Source organism: Phaethon aethereus, assembly GCF_964289735.1.
Source record: "Phaethon aethereus genome assembly, chromosome: 5".
Lineage (NCBI taxonomy): Eukaryota > Metazoa > Chordata > Aves > Phaethontiformes > Phaethontidae > Phaethon > Phaethon aethereus.
Window position 1 is genome coordinate 1315616 of NC_138579.1, and position 6968 is coordinate 1322583.

Sequence of the window (6968 nt, forward strand, 5' to 3'; positions counted from 1 at the left end):
AAGCTGTTTTGTACTTCTGCGTACCTACACAGAGTCACATGTGGCCTTTCGTATTTGCAGAGCTTCGCAGGATGCCCATGGGCAGCAGGGCCGGGCAGCGCAGGCAGGCAGCGCTGCCTCGCCTCTGAGCTACGCGTTGCAAACGGTCACGTTTCCTGACGAGTCAGTTCTGTGAAGGTGCCATTTTTGTTTCCTCTTGCGATGCCCGGGTTAGGTGAATCAAAGAAATTCTCCTTTTCTGGGTCTCTCGCTGCTCTGGCAGAGTAGGCGCAGGGAGGTGGCACAGGTCCCGGGGGGCACAAGGCACCGAGCCCCGCACATGCCGGGGCTGCGTCTCTGTGCCGCATCAGTCCTCCCTGCCAGTATTGCTGTCCTAGAAGTGTTTGTCATCCGTTTCTAGGCTCGGTTTAATCATGCCCCTATAAGCACACGGACTGCTGTGAGCCCAGGTCCTTCCCCCTCACGGTGAAACCCGTCCTTTCCCCTTCACGCCGACGGATGTCACTGCTGGACCCCGGTACCCACTGGCACGCGGGGTGCGCTTGAAGACCACGGTCCTGGTCAGGTCTTATCCAAATCCCTGGCAGAACATTTCCTCTCTACAGTAGGAGAGAGCAGCCCTCGGAAATCATCCCCGCTGGAAGCGGCGAGGAGAGCCGTGCGCTGTGGCCGTCGCAGAACCCTTCGCCCAGGCGCCTGCCCGCCTGCTGTACGTGCCGCTTCCCACCCGACCCGAGTCCAGCATTGCTTGTTCCCGATTTCTTAACCACTGACCGGCGTTTCAGAGCTTTGCACGGCTCAGGTGAACACACAGCCCTGTTTAGATAGTGGGTTTCATAGAACAGGTAAGTTTAATGGCAGCTTATGGGGACGTCTCTCACATAAGAGCTAGATGTGGGCGAACGCGGCCGTAGCGTGTCGGGTCAAAGAGGCAGGTGATGTGCGACGTGGGAGAGCCACGTGCGCGGAGACGAGGAAAGGATGCAGTGAAAGTATTTAATCATAAATATTTCAAAGCATGAAATTCCAAAAATCTGCCCAAGGAAGTCAGTGTCTTAGACTGGCAGATGATTTGGGGGATGCACAAGGCAGACTGCACGCGCGCTCCTCTCTCACGCTTCCCTGTGCTGATTCTTACAGGCTTTGTCAGGCAGACGTTTATAGAATCATAGAATCATTTATGTTGGAAAAGACCTTTAAGATCACCAAGTCCAACTGCTAACCCACGAGCACCTCCTTCCCTCGGGGACGCCTCCACGCTGCGTGTGCGTGGGTAACCGCTCCCCTCAGCGAGCGTGATGGCGCGCACGGCCACTGTTCGCAGCCGTGATGGCGGCTGAGGGCTCGTTACGTGAGCTGAGACCTCAGATCACGGAGGTGCTGGACACGTTTCTAAGGGTTGGTTTCAGGAAGAGATTCATCCTCATCCTCATCAAACCTGACGCCTAACGGTATAGAGACCTTTATCGTTGCGCGTACGTCTCTAGGTGCTTGCATTTCTGTTGGCTCCCGGACGAGCCCCAGGCCAGCTGCATCCCACAGCAGTGAGCATTCCGGCAGGATAGTGCCTGCTTCCCGCAGGGACAGCCTCTGAGCGCTCCGTCCCCGCTCCTGGACGCGATGGCTGGCCAGCCTGCTCCGCACAGCAGCTCTTTCTGTCTCCAGCCTCTTGTCCCACCCGCCCAAGCTAAATTGTCCTTTCACCGGCCGGCAGCCAGGAGCAGGGCAGCAAACCGGAGAAGGAACCACACGGAGACACGGCTGCCCAGAAGCACCGAGATTCAACCGAGGCCTGAACAGCAGGCAGGCAGGCAGATGCACAAATCTTGAGACAAATTATTTGGAATCAGTTATCCCAGCACCTGCCCGCACGCGGCTGCTTGGCACCCCAAGGGGTTGCTGCCTCCCACCTGCAGAACGTAGTCCTGGCACAAGCTTTCCTCCCCCCCCGCTCCCCTCTTGTTATCCGTGTCCCCTGCAAACTCAAGTGACCCTGTCGCCTGAATCTGTGCTCTCGTTTTCTGACCGCTTGTGCTGGAACAGCCAGTGTCCCCGGCCTGGGCATTCCAGCCACAGCCGAACTCCTGGCGCGTCTCCCGCTCCCTGGCCGCCCGCTCCTGCGAACAGCAAAGAAACAACCCGCCTTGCCACGGTGGGACAAGCCCCCTCGCCTTACCCATTCTCTGCCGCCTTGCAGAGATAGTTCTCCCCTTTTAGCAGCAATTCTTACCCTCGACATTTCCAAGCAGAATAATAATTTCCCGAGCCAGGAGTGGCATCTGTGTCATCCAACTGTGCTGCGGCTGGTGCCAGGACTCGAGGAGCAGCACACGCGCTGCCTGTACGAGCCACCGCTGCAACCTTCGTTGATTTTGGCGTTCAAAGGGACTGAGGTGGCTGAGGCTCATGCCCCCGTCCCCGCAACGCTGACCCATTCAGCGCAGCGGTCTGTAGGAGCTCCAGCCCCAAAGCCTGCAGATGCAATGCCCGTCACTCCCGGGAGCCTCCTCCGGCTTTCCCGGTCTGGCTTTCCTGACGTGATTCCCAGGAAAATGCCCCTTGGGAACCCACCCGCTCTCCTCGGCACAGGGGCACTGAGGTGTCATGAAGACAAAGTCGCTGAAGCTGGTGAGCCACAGAGCAAGCGCGGGTAAGCAGGCTGCATAAATATGACGGCGAGCACAGAAACCCGCGTCTACTCTGCATTTTGCTGGCGTCCAATAAATAAGATTAACTATAGAAAGTACAGTCTATCAGTGCTGCAGCATAATTACACAAATCCAGAATATAAGGTTTTTACTGCTCTGCAGAAAAAGCAAGTGGAACTGCTCTTCAGACTGGAGAGGTGTCGCAGAAATGTTGGCTTTTAAGTGAAAATAATCCACAGATTAAACTTTTTCAAAACATGACCTTCTTCCCCGAAAGATAAAAAGAATCCTAGTTTTCATTTTTCTTGCTGTGTCAAATAAACTCCTCCCCCCCAACTGATAAAATAATAGCTATTGGCAGTTGTACTGGTGTGATTTAGAATGCTTTTGTCAAGGGACTTGAATAAAGGCCATGGCACAGAGCTAGGAATTAGGCAGAAAATGTCAAAAGGCTGGCCTTAAGCCCATTAAACTTTATTTTTGTAGAGCTGATTTTCAGCTTTTCATAATAAAGTCTTCCCTTGAAGTTCTTAACTTTCCTGACAATTCCTGAGAAAAACTGAAACCAACTACGAAAGTATTTTACCTTTTGCTGTATCCTGAGCTGAATGCTGACCAGAAGTACACTGAAACCAACTGATCTTGTTGCTTAAAAGGTAACCGAGCCTAGGAAAAAGCTAGAATCAAGCTGGGAAAGTGGTATATTTAATAATCCCATAAATAATTTTATAAATTAATAATGTTGCACGGGCAAGGAACCCTCTGACTTGATGTGAAGTGATAATGTACAAGCAATCTTCCAGCACAGGAGGGTGGCCAAGGCCAACTGCGAGCAAGTCGCACAGGGATGGGAGCACCGGTCTCTGCCGAGCGGCTGCTCCCCGCTCCGAGCCGGGCTGCCGCAGGCGTGCTCGTCCCTGCCCCTGCCCCAGAAGCCAGCACAGCCAACTCCACTGCTTCCCCAGCTGTTCCTGCCCAGAGTTGAGCAAGACCCTGATGCCACAACCACCATGGGCAACATGCTCCAACGTCTTCCACCGTGCAGCCCCGTGGGCAGGGTAGCAGCATGCGGAGGCAGCGTTTGTTGAGTAAGCATTGCTCCATCAGCTGCCCGAATTTCATTTTAAACTCCCTTTTGCTTCTATCATCAGCTGCATTTTCAAATTTGCTAGCAAGAGGAGTTTTTGGGGTGTGCTGTCTTTGGTTTTTTGGGGTGGTTTTTTGTTTGGTTTGTTTGTTGTTTTTTTTTAAAGAAAAACATATTTAAACTTTAGATTCCAGCCACACAAAGGTCCTTTCCTCCCCTGCTGTGCCCAATGCACTACAGCCCGTTCCCCATACACCCTTCCTCACCCAGCCAGCTCTGCGGGGAAGGCAATAGCCAAAGCCATTGGTATACTAAAAAGAACAGAATGTATACTGCAAGGCACAGTCCATGAACTAATGATATTGCCTGCAACACTCAGCCTCTCCTGTCAATACTGTCAATCAGCTTTGCATTGTGAAAAGAACCTCACAACCCCATTAAAGACAAAGGTGTTATTCAAAATGGCTGGAACCTCACCAGTTATACTGAAATACAGTTAATCAAATTGGAGGTATGTACTATCTGGTCATGTCACGTGCATTTTATGATAGATGGCAATAATAACGCTTCTCCAGTATCAGCTGTAATATTTGTCTAACCAGGCAAACTCCTTTAGATAACCTACAGGGCAACCTTTCCTAAAGTAATTAAAATAGTAAAGTCATTAGCTATTCATTTTACTCTGCAAAATACCCATCCTAAAATCAGTTAATGTTCCCAGTTGAATATTATAAAACTGATTAGTTTTCACCTTCCTGCAGATTCACCTTTGCTATCAGAGCAAACTACTGTACTCTTCAATAAACTCCGGTGCTGGCTGTGCGGATTTGGTTCACTGATGTCAGCATATGGCGTGGAATGAACAGACCCCTATCAACTGATAATGAAAACATACTCTGCTTTTTGTGCAAAACGATCTCTTACTTTTTTCCTCAAGTTCCTCGGCACAATTAAGGTAAGCATTGGAGCAGGCTGCCCAGGGAAGTGGTGGAGTCACCACCGCTGGAGGTGTTCAAAAATCGTGTAGACGTGGCACTCCGGGGCACGGTTTGATGGCCATGGTGGTGTTGGGTTGGCGGTTGGACTTGATGGTCTTAGAGGTCCTTTCCAACATTAATGATTCTATGAATGTCACACAGATTGCTGGCTCGGAAGTGCTGCCATCAGTTTGTACTGGGGGCTGAAGGGGCCCCCCTTGCTCGTGGCCTCCCCCAGGGTGTTGCTGCAGAGGAGCGTGGCACCCAGCGGTGCTGCAAGCGGGTCACCGTGCCCAGTCCTCTGCACCAGTTGCACATGGCAAACCAAAGGCTGGAGCAGCTCTTCAGACACACCTTGTCCTCTCCCATCTGTGCCTGTGACCATCCTGACTACCGCTTTAGGAAGTAAAGGGAACGTAAATTTTTGTTTAATCTTTCTCCTTCACTCCTTGGAAGAGGCTGGGATACAACTAAAGACCAAGCTGTCGCTGCAGCAGCCAGAGAGGCAGTTTCCAGTCAGAAAACTTACCAAGATGACCAAAAAGACCTGGCTGGGAAAAATAGAAAGACTACAGTTTGCCCAACAACCCAAGGAAGGATGTTTGGATGGACAATATCAGTGTAACCAATATATTTAGATGAAAATACTGAAAGGACTAACACCAGTTCCTAGTTTCATAGCAGCAAAGGGCTTAATTTAAACTTATTAAATTTTACCAAATTTTAATTCAATTTTTATGGTGGTCAACTTTAATTCACACTTTAAGATCCAGGCTTCATCAGTCACTGAACGATGTGATGCTCCTAACGCAAAATTGTCCTAGAAAATCCCCAAATGGTTGTGAAATGTGAGTTTGTTTTCCAGTCCAGTGCAAAACGAAACACTAAAGGGTTGTACTCTTGTGTCAGAGAGAAACTGTGCTTTCTACCAGCTATAATGAGCATCATCTGACAGGCAGTTGAGTCTGCGCCAAGACCTGCGAGCCCCGGGCTGTGGCACGTCGGTGCTGCGGTGCTGCAGGCTGGCTCTGCAGCGCTGCACGCAACCGGCAGGTCTTCAGCTCTCGGGCTGAAAAGCCTCAAAGGGGGACCTGCAAGATGGCACCTCTGAAAATAACCTGATTTCAAATATTGAAACTGAACGTGGCTTAAACGCTGCTTTTTAAAGGCTTAGCTTATAATTTCACAACCAGCTGTGAAAGGAAATCCTGCAATTGTCAGAAGCATTGGTGGGTTGTAAAGGGAAAAAAGCAGCAATTCCTTCTCCTGTGCGTGGGTTAAGAATGCACTGAGAAGGAAAAAAAGTCCTTTATCTCATCATGAGGCGTGAGGATGTCACCCACCCCCTCAGTGCTCAGGTGGGGAAAAATGACCAGACTCGCTGAAGCTTTGGTCCATCTCGTTTTCGCTCGGGCTGCCCATCGGGGATCCAGGACGGGCAGTGCCCGCGCGGTGGAACCCCCCGTGCCCCAGCACGTCCCCGGCGCCTGGGGCACGCAGAGGCGAGGCATGCGGCACCTCGCCACACAGCCGGCGCAACGCCCGCAGCATCCCCGGGCTCTGCTACGTGTCTTAGCCGGGGTCCCTGGCACCGTCACGCAGTCGCCATGGATGGGGACGTTTCCTACAGCAAGGTGCAGCTTTCGCTCGGGAGGAGAAAGCATTCATCTCTGAAGGCCTTACCCAAGAGCTGCTTCCCAGTCAGGCTCTGAGCCATCCCAAATGCAATTTCGAGAAGCATGAGGTCGCATCGGAGTACGGTGTCCGGTACGTGCCTCCCCAGCAGCACGCGCTGGTGTAAATCCTCCCTTACTGCTGTTAGCGCTTCCCTGGTGATAACATCTGCGACGACTGCAGCTTGTCTGGGACCAGGATTGCGTGGTGGGACTCGATTTGTCCGCTGCAACTGCCAGCCCACTGCCAAAGGAGTGCTCTGCAAGGCTTGGCCCCCTCCCCGGTGAGCACGGCTTAATTTGCAGGTGCGCAAGTACTAAAGCGCGTTTTGCTTCCTTTCCATCCTCTGCGTCACGCAGCCACCTCTGGGGCACGCGCACCGTGCCCGCAGGGGTGCGTGTCTGAGGATGACCAGGAGGAACCCAAAAGCCAAAGACTACGGTACAGGATTTAAAAATAGCAAGGAGGAGTAACAAAGTGTGTAAAGTTAGCCATTAACAAAAAAATTGCACACCAAATGCCATGGAGAAGGGTGAATGGATTTTTGCTTCTGGCACCGAGACAACGAGTACTTGTTTTAGG